The following is a 26687-nucleotide window of genomic DNA, read 5'->3' as shown; positions in this document are numbered from 1 at the left end:
TAAACATTGGATTATAATCCAGGCTCTAAAATAAATACCCATGAGTTTATACTAATCTGAATAAACGACTGAATAAACAAATAAATGGGGGAGAAGAGATAATTTTCCATGCAGAAGAATTCCAAATAATGTATGCAGCTTTTCCACCCTAAAGGGGATGAAGCATGACTCCCCACTCTTTAAGTGTGGGCCGTGCATGGTGACTCTTTTCCGAAAAGCACAGTGTGGAAAGGGGAAATAAAAGAGTGGTGGAAAAATACCTGACAAGCATTACCTCAGCAAGGTGTTCAGGGTCATCATCAACAGTGTAAGTCATGCTGATAGTACGTACTCTTTTTATGATATGGTGAACATGGCACTTTACCTCTGTAGTTTTCCTCCCCAGCCCTATATGTTTCTACTACACAATGAAAAACTGTAAAGTAACTGGTAACAGACCATATTGATCTCTAGAATTGTTCAAGAACAACTAGACGTTTTTTAAATTTTAAGAGAACTGAGAGAAAGCAAAGATGTCTGTATGCAAACTAAAGAATGAGAAATTGCCTCACCAGGCACTGTCTTCATACAGAAATAGTCCAAATTTTCTGTTATTAAAGTGAAGGATGATCATAGATATGCTAGAGAGCTAGAAAACACTAATATTTAACTGATTAAAAACCAAGAAAAAGATGGTTAAAGACACAGACATTTGTGTAGCAAGGTTTTGGTCTCTTGCCCAGTCTAAAGTCTGGCTTTTTAGAAAAGGATGAGGAGAATTAAGATGCAATGGCAACTCTGAGAGAAAGAAATACAGAACATGCTGTTAGAGGTCAAGACAATGCTTTTCCAGCTAGAAGGATTTGGGGTATGTCTGCAGACCAATATGGGCAGTATAAGACCAGAATCTAATAAAAGACAAGAACATTGGCTAGTAAAGTTGTGTACTACATGCCAAGATTGCAGAAAGCCAAATCCAGTTTTACCTTATTCTCTGTAGCAGATTCTAGAATTACCTTATAATGACTTAGCCTGGAACTTTTGTTTCCAGAGAGTGTGAGCTGGGTAACTTGAAGTAATGCTCCTACAACAAAGCAGCTAAGGAGTCTGAATTAAAAGATTTAAAACCATTTAAAACGCATTGGAGAGCTAAAAAGCTAGTAGGGAATTACCAGACAAAGACTAACAGGAAAGTAGGAACCCAGAGAGATAAGCAACTACAAAAGCTTCTTTTGTCCTGAGGACACTTGCTGATCAGAGAAAACTCACGGTTGTTTTAATGCCCCTGCAAAATTAGGGGACTAGAAATAAAAGCCAAGACCTCCTCAAGTTTCAGTGTCTAACAGGAGACTTTCTCCATGTTTCTCCAGTTTAGAGTACTCAAGAGGTTACACTTTCAGGGTACAGAGGAACTAGGAATGAACTGGCCTAGCCAGAGATTTGCAACCTAGGGTCACATTGCCTGAACTGGCCATGGAACTCAAGCCAGAAATTTGGTTTAAGTTAGTTCTATACTAAACTGTCCAATGTTGCCTGGAAAAATAAATATAAGCCTTCCTTGGAGGCAAGCACGTTAATACCAGAACTCAAATTATTTTTACAAATGATTTTCAAGGAGTATAATCAGTTTACAAAGATAAGTAAGTACAGAGATAAAGAAAGATTCTATGTAAGAGTCAGAAACTAGAGACACAGAAAGAGAATCACAAAGACTTCAGATATTATAAGCTTGGGTACTCGTGTTCCAGGATATATTTATAAGAATGTCTTCTAGCAACAATAGGTGTAAAGTCCAAAACTGAAGAAAAACTCAAATGCACATCAACAAAAGGATAAATTTTTGTTTAAATATTTATTTTTAACATCTTTATTGGAATATAATTGCTTTACAATGTTGTGTTACTTTCTGCTGTATAACAAAGTGAATGAGCTTTATGCATACGTATATCCCCATATCCCCTCCCTATTGCATCTCCCTCCCACCCTCCTTATCCCAGCCCTCTAGGTGGTCACAAAGCACCAAGCTGATCTCCCGGTGCTATGCAGCTGCTTCCCACTAGCTATCTATTTTACATTTGGTACTGTATATATGTCAATGTTACTCTGTCCCAGCTTACACTTCCCCCTCCCCGTGTCCTCAAGTCCATTTTCTATGTCTGCGTCTTTATTCCTGTCCTGCTCCTAGGTTCATCAGAACCTTTTTTTTTTTTTTAGATTCCATATATATGTGTTACCATATGCTATTTGTTTTTCTCTTTCTGACTTACTTCACTCTGTATGACAGACTCTAGGTCCATCCAACTCACTACAAATAACTCCATTTCATTTCTTTTTATGGCTGAGTAATATTCCATTGTATATATGTGCCACATCTTCTTTATCCATTCATCTGTCGAAGGACACTTAGGTTGCTTCCATGTCCTGGCTATTGTAAAGAGTGCTGCAATGAACATTGTGGTACATGACCCTTTTTGAATTGTGGTTTTCTCAGGGCATACGCCCAGTAGTGGGATTGCTGGGTCATATGGTAGTTCTATTTTTAGTTTTTTAAGGAACCTCCATACTGTTCTCCATAGTAGCTGTATCAATTTACATTCCCACCAACAGTGCAAGAGGGTTCCCTTTTCTCCACACCCTCTCCAGCATTTATTGTTTGTAGATTTTTTGATGATGGCCATTCTGACCAGTGTGAGGTGACACCTCATTGTAGTTTTCATTTTCATTCATCTTTTCATGTGTTTGTTGGCAATCTGTATATCTTCTTTGGAGAAATGTCTATTTAGGTCTTCAGCCCATTTTTGCATTGTGTTGTTTGATTTTTTGATATTGAGTTGCATGAGCTGCTTGTATATTTTGGAGATTAATCCTTTGTCAGTTGCTTTGTTTGCAAATATCTTCTCTCATTCTGAAGGTTCTCTTTTCGTTTTGTTTATGGTTTCATTTGCAGTGCAAAAGTTTTTAAGTTTCATTAGGTCCCATTTGTCTATTTTTGTTTTTATTTCCATTTCTCTACGAAGTAGGTCAAAACAGAATGTGCTGTAATTTATGTCATAGAGTGTTCTATGTTCTCCTCTCAGAGTTTTATAGTGCTGGCCTTACATTTAGGTCTTTAATCCATTTTGACTTTATTTTTGTGTACAGTGATAGGGAGTGTTCTAATTTCATTCTTTTACATGTAGCTGTCCAGTTTTCCCAGCTCCATTTATTGAAGAGAGTCTCTTTTCTCCACTGTATATCCTTGCCTCCTTTGTCATAGATTAGTTGACCATAGGTACTTGGGTTTACCTCTGGGCTTTCTATCCTGTTCCATTGACCTATATTTCTGTTTTTGTGCCAGTACCACACTGTCTTGTAGCTTTTGTAGTATAGTCTGAAGTCCAGGAGGCTGATTCCTCCAGCTCAGTTCTTCTTTCTGAAGATTGCTTTGGCAATTCAGGGTCTTTTGTGTCTCCGTAAAACTTGTGCAATTTTTTGTTCTAGTTGTGTGAAAAATGCCATTGGTAGTTTGATAGGGATTGCACTGAATCTGTAGATTGCCTTGGGTAGTATCATCATTTTCACAATGTTGATTCTTCCAATTCAAGAACAGGGTATATCTCTCTATCTGTTTGTGTCATCTTTAATTTCTTTCATCAGTGTCTTATAGTTTTCTGCAAACAGGTCTTCTGTCTCCTTAGGTAGGTTTATTCCTAGGTATTTTATTCATTTTGTGGCAATGGTAAATGGGAGTGTTTCCTTAATTTCTCTTTCAGACATTTCACCATTAGTGTATAGGAATGCAAGAGATTTCTGTGTATTAATTTTGTATTCTGCTACTTTACCGAATTCATTGATTTGCTCTAGTAGTTTTCTGGTAGCATCTTTAGTTAGGTTTCTCTATGTATAGTATCATGTCATCTGCAAAGTTTTACTTCTTCTTTTCCGATTTGGATTCCTTTTATTTCTTTTTACTCTCTGATTGCTGTGGCTAAAACGTCCAAAACTATGTTGAATAATAGTGGTGAGAGTGGGAAACCTTGTCTTGTTCGTGATCTTAGTGGAAATGGTTTCTGTTTTTCACTACTGAGAACAATGTTGGCTGTGGGTGTGTCATATATGGCCTTTATTATGTTGAGGTAGGTTCCCTCTATGCCTACCTTCTGGAGAGTTTTTATCATAAATGGGTATTGAATTTTGTCGAAAGCTTTTTCTGCATCTATTGAGATTATCATATGGTTTTTCTCCTTCAATTTGTTAATATGGCTTATCACACTGATTGATTTGCATACATTGAAGAATCCTTGCATTCCTGGGATAAACCCCACTTGGTCAGGGTGTATGACCCTTTTAAGTGCTGTTGGATTCTGTTTGCTAGTATTTTGTTGAGGATTTTTGCATCTATGTTCATCATTGATATTGGCCTGTAGTTTTCTTTCTCTGTGACATCTTTGTCTGGTTTTGGTATCAGGGTGATGGTGGCCTCATAGAATGAGTTTGGGAGTGTTCCTCCCTCTGCTATATTTTGAAAGAGTTTGAGAAGGATAGGTGTTAGCTCTTCTCTAAATGTTTGATAGAATTTGCCTGTGAAGCCATCTGGTCCTGGGCTTTTGTTTGTTGGAAGGTTTTTAATCACAGTTTCAATTTCAGTGCTTGTGATCAGTCTGTTTATATTTTCTATTTCTTCCTGGTTCAGTCTTGGAAGGTTGTGCTTTTCTAGAATTTGTCCATTTCTTCCAGGTTGTCCATTTTATTGGCATATGGTTGTTTGTAGTTATCACTCATGATCCTTTGTATTTCTGCAGTGTCAGTTGTTACTTCTCCTTTTTTATTTCTAATTCTGTTGATTTGAGTCTTCTCCTTTTTTTCTTGATGAGTCTGGCTAATGTTTTATCAATTTTGTTTATCTTCTCAAAGAACCAGCTTTTAGTTTTATTGATCTTTGCTATTGTTTTCTTCATTTATTTTTCATTTATTTCTGATCTGATCTTTATGATTTCTTTCCTTTATTAACTTTGGCATTTTTTTATTCTTCTTTCTCTAACTGCTTTAGGTGTAAGTTTAGGTTGTTTATTTGAGATTTTTCTTGTTTCTTAAGGTAGGATTGTATTGCTATAAACTTCCCTATTAGAACTGCTTTTGCTGCATCCCATAGGATTTGGGTCATTGTGTTTTCATTGCCATTTGTTTCTAGGTATTTTTTGATTTCCTCTTTGGTTTCTTCAGTGATCTCTTCATTATTTAGTAGTGTATTGTTTAGCCTCCATGTGTTTGTATTTTTTACAGTTTTTTTTTCCTGTAACTGATATCTAGTCTCATAGCACTGTGGTCGGAAAACATACTTGATATGATTTCAATTTTCTTAAATTTACCAAGGCTTGATTTGTGACCCAAGATATGGTCTATCCTGGAGAATGTTCCAAGAACACTTGAGAAGAAAGTGTATTCTGGTGTTTTTGGATGGCATGTCCTATAAATATCAATTAAGTCCATCTTGTTTAATGTATCATTTAAAGCTTGTGTTTCCTTATTTACTTTCATTTCAGATGATCTGTCCATTGGTGAAAGTGAGGTGTTAAAGTCCCCTACTATGATTGTGTTACTGTCGATTTCCCCTTTTATGGCTGTTAGCATTTGCCTTATGTACCGAGGTGCTCCTATGTTGGGTGCATAAATATTTATAACTGTTATATCTTCTTCTTGGATTGATCCCTTGATCATTATGTAGTGTCCTTCTTTGTCTCTTGTAATAGTCTTTATTTTAAAGTCTATTTTGTCTGATATGAGAATTGCTACTCCAGCTTTCTTTTGATTTTCATTTGTATAGGGTATCTTTTTCCATCCCCTCACTTTCAGTCTGTATGTGTCCCTAGGTCTGAAGTGGGTCTCTTGTAGACAGCATATATACGGGTCTTGTTTTTGTATCCATTCAGCCAGTCTGTGTCTTTCGGTGGGAGCATTTAATCCATTTACATTTAAGGTAATTATTGATATGTATGTTCCTATTACCATTTTCTTAATTGTTTCGGATTTTTGTAGGTCTTTTCCTTGTCTTGTGTTTCCTGCCTAGAGAAGTTCCTTTAGCATTTGTTGAAAAGCTGGTTTGGTGGTGCTGAATTCTCTTAACTTTTGCTTATCTGTAAAGGTTTTATTTTCTCCATCGAATCTGAATGAGATCCTTGCTTGGTAATCTTGGTTGTAAGTTTTTCCCTTTCATCACTTTATATATGTCCTGTCACTCCCTTCTGGCTTGCAGAGTTTCTGCTGAAAGATCAGCTGTTAACCTTATGGGGATTCCCTTGCATGTTATTTGTTGCTTTTCCCGTGCTGCTTTTAATATTTTTGTTTGTATTTAATTTTTATTAATTTGATTAATATGTGTCTTAGCGTGTTTCTCTTTGGGTTTACCCTGTATGGTACTCTCTGTGCTTCCTGGACTTGACTATTTCCTTTCCTATATTAGGGAAGCTTTCGACTATAATCTCTTCAAATATTTTCTCAGACCCTTTCTTTTTCTCTCCTTATGGAACCCCTATAATTCGAATGTTGGTGCATTAAATGTTGTCTCAGATGTGTCTGAGACTGTCCTCAATTCTTTTCATTCTTTTTTCTTTATTCTGCTCTGTGGTAGTTATTTCCACTAATTTATCTTCCAGGTCACTTACCTGTTCTTCTGCCTCAGTTATTCTGCTATTGATTCCTTCTGGAGTATTTTTAACTTCAGTAACTGTGTTGGTCATCACTGTTTATTTGCTCTTTAGTTCTTCTAGATCCTTGTTAAATGTTTCTTGTATTTTCTCCATTCTGTTTCTGAGATTTTGTATCATCTTTACTATCATTACTCTGAATTCTTTTTCAGGTAGGTTGCCTAGTTTGTCTTCATTTATTTGGTCTTGTAGGTTTTTACTTGTAACATATTTTTTTGTCATTTCTTTTTTCTTTTTTTTTTTTTTGACTGGTGGTGCTGTATTCCTGTCTTACTGGTTGTTTGGCCTGAGACGTCCAGCACTGGAGTTTGCAGGCAGTTGGATAGAGTCGGGTCTTGGTACTGAGATGAGAACCTCTGGGATGCCTCACTCTTATTAATATTCCCTGGTGTCTGAGGTTCTCTGTTAGTCCAGCAGTTTGGACTCAGAGTTCCCACCACAGGAGCTTGGGCCCAACCTCCAGCCTGCAAACCAAGATCCCGCAAGCTGGTAACTGGGGGTTCCTCCCGTCCCCTTAGGTGTCCGCGGTCCCCCACTGGTGCCTGGCAGGTGCCCTAGTTTTGCAGAGATGCGAATTCCGCATCCTCCTATTACGCTATCTTGACTCTGCAAGGATAAATTTTAGTATATCCATACAATGGAACACTATTGAAGAGTGAAAACAGCATGATGAATCTCAAAAAAAAACATATACCGTATGCTAACACATATATACGGAATTAAAAAAAAAAAAATGTCATGAAGAACCTAGGAGTAAAACGGGAATAAAGACACAGACCTACATGAGAATGGACTTGAGGATATGGGGAGGGGGAAGGGTAAGCTGTGACAAAGCGAAAGAGAGGCATGGACATATATACACTACCAAACGTAAGGGAGATAGATAGTGGGAAGCAGCCGCAGAGCACAGGGAGATCAGCTCGGTGCTTTGTGACCGCCTGGAGGGGTGGGATGGGGAGGGTGGGAGGGAGGGAGATGCATGAGGGAAGGGATGTGGGAACAGATGTATATGTATGACTGATTCACTTTGTTATAAAGCAGAAACTAACAAAAAAAATAAAAATTAAAAAAAAACATAATGTTGGGCAAAAGAAAAAACAAAAAATACATATAGCATGATTCTATATATATATAAAGATAAAAATAGGAGAAATAAAACAACATTTTTAGGGATGAATATATAGGTGGAAAACTATAAAGAAAAACAAGGAAGTAAGTATTACAAAGGTCAACACAGAGGTTACATTTAGGGAAAAGGGAGAGCTTGTGATCAAGAAAAGACATTCTGGAGACTTGTGGAACTTAAAATAGCCTATTTCTTGACCTAGTTGGTTGGAATACAGGTGTTTACTCTGTAATTATTTGTGAAACTGAATGTTTATATTTTATGCATTTTGCTGTATGTATGTTAGGCTTCACAATTAAAAAAAAAAAAAGAACAAGAACTTAGTGAACATGTAAAATACCTAAGTTACTTGTAGACAGATTGATGTTGGTTTCAGTTTCTCACTAAGAATTAATTAAAACAATAATCGACAAATGCAGTGGATGTTTATGTGTAGTTTGCTGTGTAGAACCATTTACTCATAAATTTAGTTTTAGTGATTACAGCTCTCCCTCATATTCAGTACTGTCATCATGACTCAAAACTGAGTGCTATTTCCTTCCTCGAAGTATGTAGCACTGTCATCTATGTCAGTTACTCAGCATGTAGTACACAGCTGTCAGTTGGTTATAGATGGTGACTTGTTGCCTGCATAGACTTCTCAAGAATTCATGCCTTGTCTCCCCTACCAGATTGTAGTTGCCTTAAAGACAGGGCAGTCTTCCTCATTTTTACTATAGATCAACTTCAGCGGGAGCAGATCCCACAGCTATTTAAGTGATGGTGGAGTTTTTTTTGTTTTGTTTTGTTTTGTTTTTTCTTTTTGCGGTATGCGGGCCTCTCACTGTTGTGGCCTCTCCCGTTGCGGAGCACAGGCTCCGGATGCGCAGGCCCAGCGGCCATGGCTCACGGGCCCAGCCGCTCCGCGGCATATGGGATCCTCCCAGACCGGGGCACGAACCCGTATCCCCTGCATCGGCAGGCGGACTCTCAACCACTGCGCCACCAGGGAGGCCCGATGGTGGAGTTTTATTACAATGACTGAGTATATAAAGCTCATGCCTCCATTTTACAGATGCTGGGGATGACTAAGATGGCTTTCTTGTCCCTTTGGGAAGATTCTCAGAAAAAGACATTTTCAGGGGCAGGGTGATGCTTTAGAGATTAGGCAAAAAGTGAAGTTAATTAAAAGGATACAAAAACTAGGAAAAAGAAAGCCATCAGAACAAAAGCAGCCATTCTCTCAGGCTCTCTCTCTTTCTCTGAGCCACATGGCCATTTGCCTTTGATTACTAAACATAAATGATGTAGTCTCTCTCTCCAGAAACTGGCATTTCTTAGTTTCCTGTGTACATGACTAAAGGTGGTGTCCCAGAGCTCCCTATTTACACATTCCTAAATTCCAAACACACGTAATAGACTCTTTCAAAAAAACAATATATATTCTTTTCTTGCTGATTCTTTGCTGATTAAAAAAGTAGTAGATGCTCATAATTTAAAATATTTTTAAATTATAGACTATTTTTTAGAACCGTTTTAAGTTCATGGAAAAAAAAGTAAAAATTACCAAGTTCCCATATACTTCCTCCTATTTCCTGCCACACACACACAGTTCTCCCTATTATTAACAACTTGCATTGCTCTAATACATTTTCTATAATTGATGGACTGATATATTTTAAATTTACTTTATTGAGGTAACGTTGATATATAACATTATGTAAGTTTCATGTGTACAACATTATATTTCTAATTCTGTATACACTACAGCATGCTTACTACCAAAAATTTAGTTTCCCTCCATCACCATTCAGTTAATCCCCTTTACCTATTTCACCCTCCCCAGCTTTTCTGATGGGGCTCCTCAAAGGACTGGCTTCTCTCTTGCTCATGTTGGAGCTCTGGCAGGTCCAACACAATCTAGCCACCTGGAGGAGAGTCGAGATGGTGCCTTTGGCTGGTAATATGAAATTTGTTGTTTAAAGGTGAACATATAGACAAATACTGAATACTGTAATATTTTAATCATGATGAGTAAGTCACTTTTAACTCTAGTATAAAAGTTAAAGGAAAAAAGCATTTAAAAAACTATAATTTTAAAATATGTTAAAAGATACAAATATGAACAGATGTAAAATGTGACAACAATAATATAGTGTGTGGGGGACTTAAAATGTAGAGGTTTTGTAGGTGATTGAACTTAAGTTGTTATCAGTCTGAAAATAGACTGTTACAGCTCTAAGATATTGTATGTAAGCCTCAACGTAACCATGTAAAAAAATACCTACAGCCTTATACCCATTAGGATTGCTACTGTCAAAAAACAGAAAACAAGTGTCAGTGAGGATGTGGAGAAACTGGAACCCTTATGCACTACCAATAAGAATGTAAATTGGGGTTTCCCTGGTGGCGCAGTGGTTGAGAGTCCGCCTGCCAATGCCGGGGACACGGGTTTGCACCCTGGTCCGGGAAGATCCCACATGCCGCGGAGCGGCTGGGCCCGTGAGCCATGGCCACTGAGCCTGCACGTCTGGAGCCTGTTCTCCGCAACGGGAGAGGCCACACAGTGAGAGGCCCACGTACCTCAAAAAACAAACAAACAAACAAACAAAAAGAATGTAAACTGGCACAGTGGCTGTGGAAAATTGCATGGCAGTTCCTAAAAAAATTAAAAATAGAAATACCATATGATCCAACAATTTCACTTCTGAGTATATACCCAAAAGAATGGAAAGTAGGGTCTCAAAGAGGTATCTGTACACCCATGTTCATAGCACCATTATTCAAAATAGCTAAAATGTGAAAGCAACCCATGTGTCCATGGATAGATGAATAAGCAAAATGTGGTATATACATACAATGGAACATTATTCAGTCTTGAAGGAAATTCTCCAATATACTATAATATGGATAAACCTTGAGGACATTATGCTAAGTGAAATAAGCCAGTCACAAAAAGATAAATACTGTATGACTCCATTTATATGAGGTACTTAGAGCAGTCAATATTATACAGACAGAAAGTAGAAAGGTGGTTGCCAGGGGCTGAGGGGAGGGGAGAATGGAGAGTCATTTTTTAATGGGTATAGAGTTTCAGTTTTACAAGATGAAAAAGTTATGTGAATGTGTTTAACACCACTGAACTGTACTTAAAAATGGTTAAGATGGTAAATATCACATTATGTATATTTTACCACAATAAAAAAGAAAAAAACAGACTTCCCTGGTGGCACAGTGGTTAAGAATCCTCATGTCAATACAGGGGACATGGGTTCAAGCCCTGGTCTGAGAAAGTCCCACATGCCACAGAGCAACTAAGCCCCTGCACCTCAACTACTGAGCCTGTGCTCTAGAGCCTGTGAGCCACAACTACTGAAGCCCACACGCCTAGACCCCATGTCCTGCAACAGGAGAAGCCACCTCAATGAGAAGCCCACGCACCACAATGAAGAGTAGCCACTGCTCGCCACAACTAGAGAAAGCCCACACACAGCAAAGAAGACCCAATGATGGATGGATGGATGGAAGGAAGGAAGGAAGAAGGAAGGAAGGAAGGAAGGAAGGAAGGACCTACAGAAACTACACAGAAGAAAGAGAGGAATCAAAGCACAACTATACAAAAAAACAACAAAACACAAAGGAAGACATCAAGAGAGGAAAAGGCAGACAAAATAATTAAAAGACTAACAAATAGGGGGGAGTGTTTAAAAACTGTGCAACATTGACAAAAGGACCAAGATAGTCAAGGCCCAGGAAGGGATAGCCCCAAGGATCTGGGGTGTCTCCTCTCCCGAGGCCAGGAGCAGCAGCAGGGTGGAAAATGGGGGTACCCCTACCCCCTGCCTGGCCCAGTGCATGGGCCTCTCTAAGTGGGGTGTACCCCAAGGAAGAGGCCTCAGTAGTGTGTGCTCATCATGCAGCCTAGATGCCCCTACCACTCACTCCATCGCAGAAGGAGATAGACTGAGTGACAGCAACACAGGAGCATCCTCCCCCATTGCTGAGGCTGTAACCCACTTGCTAAGAATGGCCAATTGCCACAGTGCCCTTGGTCTCGCTCCAGCATGCTCTGGATCTCCTTCAGGACCCTCTCATCACTGAGCAGAGCATGCTCCATCTCGGGCCGACCTCCTCTCCTCTCTATCACCTTGGCTGAGTTCCTGGCTCCACCCAAGGCCTTCTCAGGGCCCGATCCATTGCGGGGGCAGCTATAGTTCTCTGCTTCTGCTCAATCCACCAGACACTGGGGCTCAACCAGCCACTTGGTGGAGAGAGAGAAGTGCTCAAATTCGGAGGGTGAGATCAGGTAGAAACCTTGGCCATATTTGCATCTGAAGATGCAGAAAGCAATGCTGCTGACATCCACCTAGCAGAAGTAGCTATAATGAACCTGGGGCTTGAGCAGGGGCAGTGAGACCACCTGGACATCACCCACGTTGGTGAGGTTCCCTATAGTCCTCAGCTCAACAGCTGCAGAAGCAGGCCACAGTGACTCACTGCACCTGCAAGTCCTCTAGGGTGGTTAGCTTCAGCTTCAGCCTGGCACTGACCTTGGGCAGCATGAAACACCTTGAACTGTTCTTCTTACCCAACGAGCAGCTGGTGGCTTCCCTGAATGTCCAGGCTCTTTGACAGGTCATGGGCCACTTCCAGGTACTTGAGAAGGGGCACACTGTGTCCGTCCAGCACCAGGGTGCCCACCAGGCATCAGCTGGATCGCCTTGGCCTGCTCTGCGCACACCGGCTCATCCATTCTGTGCTCCTCGGGTGTCATGCACAAGGCAAAGGCAAAGACGGTACTACCATTGGTGCCAGCCCACAGCAAGAGGCAGAGGCGAGAGTTTTCCCTCAGGTAGATGTCAGTGAAGTAGAGGGTCCAGACTAAGCCCGTGAAGGTGTCTGCTGCCGAGTGGGCCTCCATCTTGCATTGCACGGGCGCCAGCTCCATGTTCTGCATGTGGGTCTGCTCTGCCCTGGTGCTCCCCTCCTGCACATCTCCTGGAGGGCCAGCGGGCCTGCTACCTTTTGGACACCCAGCTGCAAAGTGTCCAGCGGAAGGACTGGCACAGAGACGTCTTTAGGGACTTCACATGGGACAGTGAGCCCTCCAAGGCTAGCTGATCACTGAGGTGTGTGCACTTGACAAAGACCTGCTGCTACTGCTGGTGGTCAAAGAGGCTGAAGCCGTGGCTGGTGCCGAAGGCCACGAAGTGCCACTGGGAGTGCAGGGTCAAGAAGGTGACCACAACCAGGGGCTGGCACTGCACCAATATGAAGGGCTGAAAGCCAGGCTCAAAGCACACAGGCCCCGGGCAGGCACACAGGCGTTCCTGCCCCTTCCAGCGGTAGCCTTCCTGGTCCTGCAGTAGGTCAGCCTCCACCTGCTCCACGGAGTGCTCCACCTCCTCATTTAGCTCTAGCACCCTCACCTGCCCTGCCGTTGTGGCCACAACCAGGTAGCCACTGTATGTGCAGAGGAAAATCTTCTGGATGCCCAGCTGAGGATTGTCACTGTGGGGGTCGAAGAAGCCCACCTTGCAGAGCGGGGACCACTCATCCTCGCCCTGGGCAGTGAGGCTCTCACTGGGGTCTGTGTTGGTGAGGAACACCTGTACAGTGCTGAGTTTGTAGAGCAGCAGCAAGCACATGCCACAGGCATCCCAGAACCTCACCATGCTGTCCTCATGCCCCATGAGTTATGGGCCACTCCACGGTGGAGAAGTGTGTGTTCTACCAGCTGCCAGCAGTGATGATGTGCTCCCACAGCTTCAGGAGGATGTTGGAGACTTGGTGGGAGCAGGTGATGGCAGAGCAGTTCAGGGAGGCCAGGTAGGGAGGCTAAATCGCAGCCAACCAGCCGTCTGCAGGTCAGTCACCACCAGCTCCTCCTCAGCCAGCACCACCTGAGCATAGGGGTCATCAAAGGCAGCCGCACGGTCCACCTCAATGAGAAGAGTAAAGTCGACGACTCGGGAGATGAAGTCAGAAGCTGTCTGCTGGCTGTTGTGGACCACCGAGATGCAGTGGCAGTCCCCATAGCCAGCCCACAGCATGCCACGCTTGAAGATGGTGAAGGGCAACCCCTGCTTGGTGGTCAGCCAGAAGATGTTGGTAATAGCTTTGCAAGGAAAAGGACCAAAAGGCACACAGCTGTGCAGGGGCTCTGGTTGCTGGGTATCACCGGACATGGGCCACCGGCAGTAGCTGCTATCAGAATGGCAGCTATCAGATGACCATCCTGCTGACAGCAGATATTCTCCTGTTGCTGGCTGCTGAGGAAATGAGAGAGCACGTGGCTGCTCTGCAGGTCCCAGATGATGATGAGCTCCCAGCTGTAGCCAATGAGGATCTGGCTGGGGTCCCAAGGATGTTCCTGCAGAGCCTCCAGCACCTCAAACACCCACCGGTGAGGGCTTTCTCTGGAAACTATGCTCATAGCAGCACTATTTACAATAGCCAAGACATGGAAACAACCTAAATGTCCATCAGCAGATGAATGGATAAAGAAGATGTGATATGTGTGTATATATGTATATATACACAAAATGGAATATTACTCAACCATTAAAAAGAATGAAATAATGCTATCTGCAGCAACATGGGTGGACCTAGAGATTATCATACTAAGTGAAGTAAGTCAGAAAGAGAAAGACAAATACCGTATTATATCACTTATATGTGGAATCTAAAACAGGACACAAATGAACATATCTATGGAACAGAAAGAGACTCACAGACATAGAGAACAGACTTGTGGTTGCCAAGAGGGAGGGGGGATGTGGGAGGGAAGTATTGGGAGTTTGGGATTAGCAGATGCAAACTATTATATACAGGATGGATAAACAACAAGGTCCTACTGTATAGCACAGGGAACTATATTCAATATCCTGTGATTAAACCGTAATGGAAAAAATATGAAAAAGAATATATATATGTATAACTGAGTCACAATGCTATATAGCAGAAATTAACACAACATTGTAAATCAACTATACTTCAATAAAAAGTTTTTAGAAAGAAAAAAATAGAATAGAAAATATCAAAGTATATCTCCCATAATACCAATAAGTGTTGTTTCATGACACTTGTTTCAGTTATGAGTATAGGCGCACACAAATGACATGGTGGGTTACAATGTTAGCCATATTGATACTTGTTACTGTGAGTCACAGTATAAAATGGTTTTTTTTTTCATAGTATAAGATGTTTGAAAGCTACTGCTCTCTGGTACCTAACCTAGAGGGATGCCTAATGCTCTATGAATGCTTACTGAATTGAACAAACTGAGTTGTATGATACAATACATTTATTACAACTTCAAAGCTTCCACTTTAAAAGAATATAAAGTATAATGGCTATTGGAACAAAAGTAAATGGATTCTGGGCTATGTGAAGCTATAGGGGGCAGGGCGGAGGAGTAGTAGAGAGGGATGCGAATACTTCCTGTTATATTTCAACAGACTTTCTCCCCAGTAACTAAAATGGGTCTATATTTAAGGAAGATTAAATACAATTTTGGCTAAGTTCACTTTGGAAAGCTTTTCTTGTTCACTGAAATCACCTCATAATTATAAAGTTCTGCATCTTTAAAATATCTGGTATAGGTAATTCCACCATGATTCACAAAAGGATCTTTCAGAGCAAAAAGCAAACAAACAAAAAAAAGAAAAAAACAAAAACCCCAAGAAGACAATGAACTCAAGGGTAACAGTAAATCTTTTTCTGTCAGTAATTAACATTAAATGAAAAAATGCTCTTTAGTCAAAAGACAAAGAGTGGCTGAACGAATTAAAAACACAAGACTCAACTATATGCTGTCTAAAAACGAAACACACGGGCTTCCCTGGTGGTGCAATGGTTGAGAATCTGCCTGCCAATGCAGGGGACACGGGTTCGAGCCCTGGTCTGGGAAGATTCCACATGCTGCGGAGCAACTAGGCCCGTGAGCCACAACTACTGAGCCTGCGCGTCTGGAGCCTGTGCTCTGCAACAAGAGAGGCCACGATAGTGAGAGGCCCACGCACCGCGATGAAGAGTGGCCCCCGCTTGCCACAACTGGAGAAAGCCCTCGCACAGAAATGAAGACCCAACACAGCCAAAAATAAATAAATAAATAAATAAATAAATAAATAAAAATTTAAAAAATAAAATAAAAAATAAAAAGGACACACAGGTTGAAAGTGAAGGGATGGAAAAAGATATTCCATGGAAATAGTAGCCAAAACAGAGCAGGGTTGGCTATACTTATATCACACAAAATAGATTATAAGTCAAAAATTGTCATAAGAGACAGAAGGACGTTATACTGATAAAAGTGCCAATCTACCAACAAGATATAAGAATTACATATATTACACACATCAGAGCACCTAAATATATAAAGCAAACATTGACAGTTTGAAGGGAGAAATAAACAATATAAGACAAGACAATAATAGTAAGAGACTCCACTCTCAGTAATGGATAAAACATCCAGACAGAAGATCAAAAAGGAAACAGAGGACTTGAACAAAACTACAGACTAAATGGACCTAACAGACATACAGAATAAGTCCCCTACATACAAACCTTCAAGTTGCAAACTTTCAAAGATGGGAACGTGTGTTCGCATATCCAATCACGTAAGTTAGTTCACTTGTCTGGTGTACATTATCACGTGCATGCACCCTCTACAAGTAGTTGTGCTTCTGTGTACTTTACTATACAGTACTGTACAGAGTACAGTAGTATAGTATCTTTATTTCAGCTAGATCTGCAAGAGGACAACTTCATTGAACTCCTTGCTGTGCAACATGAGGAGATTACTAGTGAAGACCTGATGGAACTGGAGGCCCAGAGAAAGGACGAAGAGAGACAAGAGAAAGAAGAAGTAACTGAAGAACCTAAGAGGTTCACGATGTAGGAAATGGCAAGGGGATTTTCTTTATTTGAGGAGGCACTGTTAGTTTTTGAGACACAGGACTCGAACGTAGAACAGTACATGAAGTTTGCAGCAGCCGTTCAGAATGCAATCCAGTGCTACCATGTCATCTATGATGAGAAAAAAAGAGGTACTACCCAGACATCACTGGTTCATTTTTTCAAGAGGTCGACAGAATTAATTCCAGCAAGGAACCAGAACCTGTGCCATCGTCAGGTGTGAGTGAAAACTGCAGCTTGCCCTCTGTCTCCTATTGTTGTTGATCCTTCAGCTCTGCCATCTCCCACCTCCTCTCCCTCCTCCAGTCACTAACTCTTCTTGCCTGTTCACTCAACGCCAGCCCCTGTATGCCAGCTGTTGTACTGTACACTGTATTTTTCAAGGTACTGTACTGTAAGATTAAAAATGTTTTCATTACTTTTTGTTTATATATTATATGTGTGAAAAGTATTATAAACCTATTACAGTACAGTACTATATAGCCGATTGTATTAGTTGGGTGCCTAGGCTAACTTAGTTGGACTTATGAACAAATTGGACTTACAAATGTGCTCTCAGAACAGAACTCGTTTGTATGTAGGGGACTTACTGTATAGAACATTCCACCCAACAGCAGCAGAACACATTCTTCTCAAGTGCACATGGAACATTCTTCAGGATAGCTCACATTTAGGTCACAAAACAAGTCTTAACAAATTTAAGAAGATTGGAATTATACCAAATATCTTTTCTGACCACAATGGAATGAAACTAGCAGTCAATAGTAGACAAAAAACTGGAAAAATTAACAAATGTGGAAACTAAACAACAATAATCTTGAACAACAATTGGATTTAAAAGGAAATTTGAAAATACCTTGAGAAAAACAAAAACACAACGTATCAAAACATATGAGATTCAACAAAAGCAGTACTAAGAGGGAAGTTTATTGTCATAAATGCTTAATTAAAAAAGAAAAAAAATCTCAAACAACCTAACTTTACACTCCAAGAAGCTAGAAAAAGAATTAAGCCTACAGTTATCAAAAATATGGGAATAAGAAAGATCAGAACATAAGTAAGTGAAATAGAAAATAGAAAAACAAGTGAAAAAAACCAACGAAACTAAGAGCTGATATTTTGAAAAGATAAATAAAATTGACAAACTCTTAGAAAGACTACGAAAAAAAGAGGTGACAAAATAAAATGAAAGAGAAGACATTAAAAACGATGCCACAGAAATTAAAAAGATCATAAGTGACCAGTATGAACAATTATACACCAACGAACTGGATAATCTAGAAATAATGGATAAATTCCTAGAAACATACAACCTACCAAGACCTAATCATAAAGAAAAACAAAGTCTAGGGAGTTCCCTGGTGGCCTAGGGGTTAGGATTCCAGGCTTTCACTGCTGTGGCCTGGGATCAGTCCCTGGTCAGGGAACTGAGATCCCACAAGCTGCATGGCACAGCCAAAAAAAAAAAAAAAAAAAGTCTCAACAGACCTATAACTTGTATGAAGGTTGAATCAATAATCAAAAATCTCCCAAGGAAGAAAAGCCCAGGACCAGATGGCTTCACTAATGAATTCTACCAAACATTTTAAAAGAATTAATGCCAATCTGTCTCAAGCTCTTCCAAAAACTTGAAGAGAAGTATACACTTCCAAACTCATTTATGAAGTCAGCATTATCCTGATACCAAAGCCAGAAAAAGACACTACAAGAAAAGAAAACTACAGGCCAATATCCCAGATGAATACAAATGCAAAAAAAAAAAATACTAGCAAAGCAAATTCAACAGCTTTTTAAAAGGACTGTAGATCATGACCAAGTGAGATTTATCCCTGGGATGCAAAGATGTTGGTTCAACATATACAAATCAATAAATGTGATACACCACAATACCAGAATATACAATAAAAATTACACAATCATCTCAATAGATAAACAAAAAGCATTTGACAAAATTCAAATACCCTTTTATGATAAAAACTCTCAAAAAACTAGGAATATAAGGAAATTACCTCAACATAATAAAGGCCATATATGACAAGCCCACAGCTAACCTCACACTAAATGGTAAAAAATTGAAAGCTTTTCCTTTAATATTAGTAACAGACAAGGATAATTGTTCTTGCTACTTCTATTTAACATAGTACTAGAAATTATAGCTAGAACACTTAGGCAAGAGAAAGAAATAAAAGGCATCCAAATTGGAAAGAAAGAAGTAAAACTGTCCATGTTTGCAAATGACAATATCTTATATATAGAAAATCTTAAAGACTACACCAAGAAACTGTTAGAACTAATAAATTCAGTAAAATTGCAGGATACAAAATCAACATACAAAAATCAGTTGTATTTCTATATACTAACACTGAACTATCTGAAAAGAAAATTAAAGAAACAATCTCATTCATAATAGCATAAAAAACAACAGCATATTTAGGAATAAATTTAAACAAGGATGGGAAAGACCCATGCACTGAAAACTATAAGACGTTGATAAAGACACAAACAAATGGAAAGATATCCCATATTCATGGATTGAGAATTAATATTGTTAAAATGTCCATACTACCCAAAGTGATCTACAGATTCTATGTAACCCCTATCAAAATTCTAACAGCATTTTTCACAGAAGTAGAAAAAGCAATCCTAAAACTCATATGGAAACACCAAAGAACCTGAATAGATAAAGCAATCTTGCAAAACTGGAGGCACTCCACTTCCTGATTTCAAAATATATTACAGAGCTACAATAGTCAAAACAGTACTGTACTGGCATAAAGACAGAGATTTGGACCAATGGAACAGACTAGAGAGCCCAGAAATAAACATATGCATACATGGTCAACTGATCTTTGACAAAAGTGCCAAGAATACACAATGGGGAAAGGATAATCTCTTCAACAAATGGTGTTGGGAAAACTGAATATCTATATGCTAAAGGATGAAATAGTACCCTTATCTTATACCATACACAGAAATCAACTCAAAATGGATTAACATTTAAAGAAGAAATCTGAAAGTGTAAAACTCCTAGAAGAAAACGTTGGGGAAAAGCTTCATTGGTCTTGAATATAATTTTTTTGTATATGACAACAACAGCCCAGGCAACAAAAGCAAAACAGTCAACTGGGACTACATCAAATTAAAAAGCTCCTTTATAGCAACAGAAACAACAGAGTGAAAAGGCAATTTATGGACTCAGAGAAAACAGTTGAAAACTATATATCTTATAAGGGGTTAATATCCAAAATATGTAAGGAACTCCTACAACTCAACAGCCAAAAACCAAAACCTGATTTTAAAGTGAGCTAAGGACTTGAATAGGCATCTCTCCAAAGCAGACATATAAATGGCTATCAGGTATATGAAAAAATGCTCCACAGTCAATAACCATCAGGGAAATACAAATCAAATCAAAGCCACAATGAAATATCACCTCACTCCTGTAGGGATGGTTATTATTTAAAAAAAAAAAAAAGACCACAAGTGTTGGTTAGGATGTGGAGAAATTGGAACCCTTGTGCACTGTTGGTGGGAAAGCAAAATAGTGTAGCCACTATGGTTAACAGTATAGAGGTTCCTTAAAAAATTAAAAACAGAACTACTGGGACTTCCCTGGTGGTCTGGTGGTTAAGAATCTGCACTTCCAATGCAGGGGGCATGGGTTTGATCCCTGGTCGAGGAAGATCCCTCATGCTGTGTGGTGTGGCCAAAAAATAAAAATAAAAATAGAACTACCATATGACCAAGCAATCCCAGTTCTAGGTATTTATCCAAAAGAAATGAAACTAGGATCTCAAAGAAATCTCCCATGTTCATTACACTCCATTACAGCACCAGTCACGATAGCCAAGACGTGAAAAAGCATGAATGTCTATCAACAGATGAATAAAGTCATAGTGGTATACACATACAATGGATTATTATTTAGCCTTTAAAAAGAAGGAAACTCTGCAATATGTGACAACATGGATGAACCTTGAAGATATTATCCTAAGTGAAATAAACCAGTCACAGAAAGGCAAATATTGCATGATTTCACTTATACAAGGTATCTAAAATAGTCCAATTCATAGAATCAAAATGTGTAATGGTGGTTGCCAGGAGCCAGAGAGAGGGGATGTGTGAATTATTAATCAATAGGCATAAAGTTTCAGTTAAGCAAGATGAATAAGTTCTAGAGATCTGTGCTACAACATTGTATCTACCCTATAGTCAACAATAACTGTATTGTATACTTAAAAAACTACTAAGAGGATAAATCTCATGCTAAGTGTTCTTACTAAAATTAAACTCTGAAATGGGTCTCACTGGGTTAAAATCAATGTGTTGACAGGACTGTGTTCCTTTCTGAGGCTCTGTAGGATAACTTGTTTCTTGCCTTTTCCACTCTCTAGAGGCCTTCCACATTCTTTGGCTTATTGCCCTCTTTTTTCATCTTCAGAGCCATCACCATCAGACTATGTCTTTCTCACAGTGTCAGCTCTCTGGTTCTTTGTTATGTCTCTCTCTTCCATTTATATAATTACATTGGGACCATCTGGATAATCTAGGATAATCTCTCTACACATGGCAGAGTGAATAATGTCCTCCAAAGATATCCAAGCCTGAGTTCCTGGAACCTATGATTGCTACCATATATGGAAAAGGGGACTTTTGCATATGTAATTAAATTAAGGATTTTGAAGTGGGGAGATTATCCTAGATTATCTGGGTGAACTCTAAATATAATTGCAAGTGTTCTTATAATAGGAAGATTGAGGGAGATTTCATGAAAGAGAGATGAAGGAGATATGACAGAAGCAGAGATTAGAGAGATGTGCTTCAAAGATAGAGGAAGGGACCCCAAACCAAGGAATACAAGTGGCCACTAGAAGATGAAAAAAAACAAGAAAAGGGACTTTCCATTCAGAGACTCCAGAAAAAAATCAGCCCTGAAAACATTCTGACTTTAGCCCAGTGAAAACTGATGTTGGCTTTCTGACATCCAGAACTGTAAGAGAATAAATGTGTGTTCTTTTAAGCGACAGAACTTGTAGCAACAATAGGAAACTAATATACCATCATCTCAAGGTCTGCTGATTACCAACCTTAATTCCATCTGAAACCTTCATTCCATTTTTCCATTCCATTTTGAATTTAATATAGTCACAGTTTCCAGGAATTAGGACATGGACATCTTGGGGGTAAGGGCATTATACTGCCTACCACAACTTCACACACAGTGAAAGTCCAGGTGAACAAAATATGTCAATGTCAAACATTAACAGAAAATGTAGGAGAATGTGTTCATAATCTTGGGTATGTAAAAGGCCTTAAGACAACAAAGTTGTTAAGACATCTTTTTTAAAAATTGATACACTTGCTTCCATCAAAGTTTTAAAATTCTATAGGCTAAATAATACCATATATAAAGTAATAATACAAGCAACAAGCTGGCAGAAAACATTTGTAACATATATAACCAAGCATTAATAGCCCATTTTATACTAGTAAAAAATAGAAAATGACTTAAGTGTTCATCATTAGGGGAATGATTAACTAAATCGTACATTTATCCATACAATAGGTTACCTATAGCAGTTTAAAAGAATGAGGGAGAATCTTTCTGATTCTTTGCAAAAATCTCCAAGACATATTGATATTTTAGACAGTTATAGAACAGCATGTACTGTGTGATGCTATTCTAAGGGGGGAAACAACATGCACCAAACAAAGTCATAAAGTATTTCCCCCAACTTTATGAGGATATCAGCAATTACCTCTGGGGAAAAGAGTAGCAGCAGAGGGAAACATTAATTCTGTTCTATATCATTTGAATTCAGACACATTCATGTATACACTGCATAATTTTTTTTTTTTTTTTTTGCGGTACATGGGCCTCTCACTGTTGTGACCTCTCCCGTTGCAGAGCACAGGCTCTGGACGCGCAGGCCCAGTGGCCATGGCTCACGGGCCCAGCCGCTCCATGGCATGTGGGATCCTCCCAGACCGGGGCACGAACCCGTGTCCCCTGCATCGGCAGGCGGACTCTCAACCACTGCGCCACCAGGGAAGCCCTGCATAATATTTTTTAAAGCACAGTTTTGTCTTGCTCATCACTGTATCCAAGCAGCCAGTACAGTACTTGATAGGTAATGTTTGTTTAGTGAATGAAATCCAAAGGGATGGGACTTATTGCTAATGCTAAATCCCGTGCTGGTGAGAAAATGCCCTGGTTATACCTAAATTCTTCCTGCTTCAAGCCCCGCTTGGTCTTCCTTTGGGAACTGCTTTGGGGAAACTGGAAGCCTGGCCAGAAGTGTGTGTGTGTGTGTGTGTGTGTGTGTGTGTGTGCGCAGACGCACACATGCATGCGTGCACGTGCTAGCATGCATAATAATTTATATTCTTTATGTTTAATCCGGACAACAAGCCTGCAAAGTAGTCACCCTCATACCCATTTTACAAATGAGGAAATTAAGGCTTAGATAAGGGACTAACTGAATGACTTACACTGGAGTTTTCTTTTTTCTCTTCCTGTAAATGCAATTTTGACAGTTGCAGAATTCTTACAAAACAGAATGTGGTCAGTTCAAGAAACAACTTCCTTCTACCAGTACTTGACTTGCTTTATTAGTTATTTGTTTTACTTGTATTAGATAGTTCATACACTTGCTTTTAAAACTGGCAGTAAATTGTATTCAGTACATCTACTTCCCTCCCTTGAGACAATAGTCAACAACTTTTTGTGTGTCTTTCCAGAAATATTCTATGTACATACAAGCACACATACAAATATTTCTAAAGTTTAATTTGAAGCATTTTACATACATTGTCTGGTTCCTCTCTTATTTCACTCAACAATGTATCTTGGAAATCACTACATATTTGCTAGATCTGCTACATTCTGGACCATAGCTGTACATGATTAATTTTAGAGAAACCTCATAATTTAATTAATCCCTCCTCATTTATGGCCACTGAAATTGTCTCATATCTTGTTATTACAAAGCTACAGTGGCTACTGTTATACATGGGCCATTTGGCACATGTGCAAATGTATCTGCAGAATAATTTCTAGAGGATCAATTGCTGAATAAAATAGATGTCCCTTAAAATTTTTCATGGATATTGATAATATTCCTCTGTAGATGTTATATAATTTCACTCTCCCCAAGTAATGTTTATTCGTACCCCACCTCCAACACTTGGTAAAATTTTCTTATACAAGAGGGAAAAGACAGAAAAAAGAAAAGAAAAAATCTATTTCATTTGCATTTGACACCCAAAGGTAGTTTCTTCAACCTTGCCCAGGGGCAAGTTGCAGTTCCATCAACCCCCCATTTCCTGCAACTGTACTACTTTTCAACGGAAACTGTGAAAACTATTCCCCTCTCTTTTACTTTATACGTGATTGATCTACTTCATGTAGGACTGGGCATGGAAATTATTAATTCTGCTCTTCTATTTAAAAGATATCACTCCTTTCAAGCTGATCGACCCCTCACAATCCTAGGTCACTTTCTGAGGGCACTTTCCAGAAATTTCCACCTTTGGTTCTGTGGTGTAGCTACTGCCTCCTCCTGAGAACTATTTACTTGAGGTACTTTTCCTGGCAAAAAAGAAACACACTGTCCCCATTTCTTTCTTCCCCCCCTTTCATCAATCTCATCTCAAGTGTTTTCCTTAGGAAAACACTTTATTTCATTACTATTTAGCTTTGGGCAAACTAGTTTCCCCAGTTCCCCAGCTACAAAGATAGACTCCTTGATTTCTAAGGCCAAATCTATTTTTTCTTACTATTCCTATACAAAGCTTGAAAATATGGCAACTGATAATAAAAACTTTTTACATGTTAAAATAGCTTTAAAATTATATAGCAACTAATACTGACTTAGAGGTTAGCAGGTAGAAGGATCCTGAGATGTACTTCCTGGATTGCTAACTTCAAATTTCATCTGTGACAAGTTTTCTCACCTGAGTTATTAACAACAACAACAACAAAAATCATTTCATTATATGATTTATAGTGGGGAGCACTATTTCTCCCTCTCTCCTCACCTCCAATAAAGAGAAAATACTATCACTAGCTTTTTCTGGGTAGAGTTAACATGTTGATTTGTTCTCTTATTCATTACAAAAATCTTTTTGGCAATCTTTACCAAATCAAAGCTATTTGGCTTGGTTGGAAACCAGATGTGATTTCAGTCCATTAAGAAATTTGTCTTTGTATGAGGGGAAAGATTTTCTCAGAAGGTAACTAGAACAGAACATTGGTAGATTCATGAAGAGTACCAGTACTTTCTGTTTTGTTTTTATCTTTCCTTAGAGATGGTGAGTCCTGTAGTCCTACTGCCTGGCACAGTGCCTGGCATAGAAGAGGTGCTCAATAATTATCTCGAGTCCATTAATGAATAAGATTACTTACGGAGAAAGAACTCCTCACATTCTCCCCCCTCAGCTCTCACATATCTTTTTCTAGTAAACTGGAGTGCAAACAGGGTCGGGGGGAGCTCCATTATCCACCTGAATGGAGACAGAGATTAGGGAATGATTATTCTGTTTCCTCATAAATACCTTAAAGATATTAATAAACAGAGGAGATAACTTAAATAATTTCAGGTAGCAGTCCACAGGCAGAAAACGTAAATGCAGACTTGCTCCTTGGCTGCGATCCCTCAAGAGAAACAATTCTCTAACAGCAAGCCGTCTACAGACAAAACTGGGGCAACACCCCATGATTTAGTCAGCTATTTAAAGAAAAAGACAATTGAGATTTCAGAAAACAGACTAAATTATTGTAAGACAGTTCACTCAAAGAAAAGTTCAAATAGAAAAAAATGGAATAACAATATTCACTTTAAAATATGTATGTGTGCTTATTGCGCGAACGTTATTGCTTAAATCCGGTACGTGAGTTCTGGGAGGAGGTGCTTCCTTTCCCGCCGGCCGCCCGGCCTACGCGGGCACCTGGGAGACGCGGCCGAATCCAGGGCTACTCTCTGGGGCCTCGGGCTCCCAGGTCGCTGCACCCGGCGCGCTCCCCACTGAAGCTAGAAAAATGCCTCAGCCCGGCAGTACCTTTTTTTCTTTCCTCCACGGCTGATTGGCTCCGAAGTTTCGTCCGTTATTACGGGAAAGCCCCGGCCTCCAGCCTCCGAGCCGAGCTGTGGTCCCGCAGCCTCCCCTGCGGCCTCAGGGCCCCAGCCGTCTAGCTTAGAACCCCTCCCTCTTTCCTCTTCCTCGCTCCCTTTCTCTCACCCTCCTCGCTCTCTCTTTTCTGGAGTTTCTCGGCCCGCTCTCCGGGGGCCCCGGCCCAGCCCCGCGCGTTTCACTTCCACGTCGCTCCGGCGGCGCAAGCGGCCGGCCGGGCCGGCGCTTTGCGTGCTCGGGAGACGCGCACATGCACGCTCTGCTCTTCGAGCGCAGGTTCGAGCGGAGCTCTGGTTGGCCGGAGGCCCTTGGAGCTTACAAGTGAACGTCCGTGCTGCCCCTGCGGCGCTCCAGCCTGCTGGCAAGCGGCAGGGGAATGACTGCGTGTGAGGAATCTCCAAAGGAGAAGAGCAGGATGTGCGTGCGTGCGTGAGTGCGTGAGTGCGCGCGCGTAAGAAAGTTGAGGAAAGAAGAGCCCGCTCTTAACAGTGCAAAAAAGAGAAAGGGGGGAGGTGGAGAAAATTTGGAGGAGAGTAGCTGACTGTTAGAGGGGGCTTCAGAGAAGTGGTGGGGGACAGGTAACCCAGAGAGTGGGAAGGCGGGGCATGGAAGACTTGCGTCCCAGTCACAGAGGATGTATGGAGGAAGGAACTTGGCACATCAGAGGCGTTTTGCCATTCTGCTCGAAAGCAAAACAAAACAAAAATTAGAAGGGACGTCAGTGGAAATGGCAGAATAGGAAGCTGCACGGGCCCATCCCTACACAGAAACCCCAAAAAGATAAGTGTCAGAATTGACTTTGTGGGAACTCTGGGAAATAGATGAACGTTTGTAGCATCCAAGTGAATCCTCAATCAAGAAAAAGATGA

At 40.1% G+C, this 26687-nt stretch overlaps 1 pseudogene; it reads right to left on the bottom strand.

Annotated features, from left to right (window-relative positions):
* LOC132491637 (LLGL scribble cell polarity complex component 2-like) overlaps positions 1 to 25184 on the bottom strand; it is a 39601-nt pseudogene extending 14417 nt beyond the window's left edge.
* Positions 25185 to 26687: the final 1503 nt, after the last annotated feature.

Source organism: Mesoplodon densirostris, chromosome 6 (genome assembly GCF_025265405.1).
Source record: "Mesoplodon densirostris isolate mMesDen1 chromosome 6, mMesDen1 primary haplotype, whole genome shotgun sequence".
NCBI lineage: Eukaryota > Metazoa > Chordata > Mammalia > Artiodactyla > Ziphiidae > Mesoplodon > Mesoplodon densirostris.
The sequence above is the reverse complement of the archived record's forward strand: the minus strand, read 5'-3'. Positions and strand labels throughout refer to the sequence as shown.